Genomic DNA, 721 nt, shown 5'->3' on the forward strand with positions numbered 1-721 from the left:
TTCATTAGGACAAATCTATCTTAAGTTTACCTCCTTTTCATCCTGCGGTCACTTGGTTAATTTTCTTTATTTTTAACTGATGATGCCTTCGCAGATTAATAAAATGTTTCTGGGTTGATAATTATCATTAATAAAAAAGTATGATATATTATTTTATATTTCAAATAAATATTATATTATTAAATAAGTTAAAATATAATTATTAGATAATATAAATAATTTCATATAATTTAATGTACTTGAGTAATTTTATATATAAATATCAAATTTTAACATTCCGTATCTGATTTTATAAATTGCTATATATATTATAAATGCTTATATTGTGTATAAATTATAGCTTTTGCTAAAATTATTTTAATTTAAAAAAATTATTTAAAATCTATCATCTCGGGTTACGCATGTAACCATGGTTCCCGAATGGTTACGAGATGCTGCGCCCACTAGCGGACACTATGGGGACTGCCATCAGCAGGACTGGTGTCTGAAGCATGTGTGAAACAACTCCAATCCCATTGGCCCACAACGCCTGTGACATCATAGGCGAATGCCCGGAAGTATATGAGGGTGCCTGCCGAATACGTCACCAACTTAGTTGTCAGAAGAAGATGTGAAAACAGGCAAGCCCTAGGCATGGCGAGAGGACGCAGCATCTCGTTCCCTCTCGGGGAACCATGGTTACATGCGTAACCCGAGACGGTCCCCTTCTAGGGAACTCATG

This window comes from Sinocyclocheilus grahami, unplaced genomic scaffold (assembly GCF_001515645.1).
Source record: "Sinocyclocheilus grahami isolate Dianchi unplaced genomic scaffold, SAMN03320097.WGS_v1.1 scaffold163.1, whole genome shotgun sequence".
In the NCBI taxonomy this organism is placed as follows: domain Eukaryota; kingdom Metazoa; phylum Chordata; class Actinopteri; order Cypriniformes; family Cyprinidae; genus Sinocyclocheilus; species Sinocyclocheilus grahami.